Raw genomic sequence first — 1,151 nt, 5'->3', positions numbered from 1 at the left:
CCTCCACCTCTCCCCTCCTCCTCCTGCCCACCTCCCCCAAAATCTAACTGAATCCAGAAAAGAAAAGAAAAAAAAAAAAAAAAAAAAAAAAAAAACCGAGGTTGTCTTATTGTCACGATGTATCCGGGAATTATTTTTATGCAACTTTGAAAAACATCCCTCGAGTCCTCCCGCCCCTGGCAAGAGTGGGGGTCCCGGGGTTCCCCTTGAGGTCGGGGCTGGGGCGCTCTATCCTAAAGCAGTGAGGGCGGAGAGCCACCTGCCAAGCCTTATCCCACCCCAGGAAGGGGCGAGAAGTGGGGCCTCCCTCCCGAAAAACTTTTCCCAGGCTTCCCCAGGCGGGGGCGGCCCGAGAAACCGCAGCGGCTGGGGGAGGGGAGGGGGTTCCGAGGGCGAGGGAGCCCCAACTTCACAAGCGTAGGAAGCCCCGTTTGCCAACTCAGACACCGGGGTGTGAAACAGGCGCCCCGGTGCAACTCCCCCTCCTACCCTGTTACTTTTTTTTTTTCTTTTTTTCCTTTTCAGAGGGCGTGTGAAACTGACTTTTTTTTTTCAGTTGTATGAAACCGCACTTTTTTGTGGGTAGTTGAAACCGATTTTCAGGCTAACTTGGGCCGGGTTAAAAAAACGAGCTCGTGGATGGGACGTTAAAGATTTCTGGGGTATCTTAAAAACTTTGGAGGAACTAGGAACAGACTTGAGTCAGGTTTGAGACCAGTTCAGGGGGCGCAGCCTGAGGTGGGTTTTATCGGGGGAGACCCCCCTCCTTCCCCAGCAGCCGGTGCGTCCCGGGAGCCCTTTGAAGCTTCCCGCGCCCCCGCAGTGTCCTCGACCCCACGCCGCCGCGCCCCGCACTCACGCGGAGCAGACGACCCCGCCTCGGGTCCCCCGGCTCCCCGCGGGTCCCCTCGGCCCGGCCCTGCACCCTGCGCCCTGCGCCTGCGGAGCGCGCGGCAGCGCCTTCCCCGCGTAGACAAAAGGCCTCTTCTCCTCCCTCGCTCCCGCTCCGAACTCCAGCCCCGGCCGGGCCCCTCCCTGGGGAGCGGGCGCCCCGGGGACCCCCTCCCGCGTTGGACCTGGGGATCCCACCCCCCGCTGCAAAAGTTGGGAAACCTCTCGCGCGCCCCCCGCGCCGCGCAAAGTTTCCCGAG

Source organism: Chinchilla lanigera, unplaced genomic scaffold (genome assembly GCF_000276665.1).
Source record: "Chinchilla lanigera isolate Chin_1 unplaced genomic scaffold, ChiLan1.0 scaffold00094, whole genome shotgun sequence".
Classification (NCBI taxonomy): Eukaryota; Metazoa; Chordata; class Mammalia; order Rodentia; family Chinchillidae; genus Chinchilla; species Chinchilla lanigera.
The sequence above is the reverse complement of the archived record's forward strand: the minus strand, read 5'-3'. Positions refer to the sequence as shown.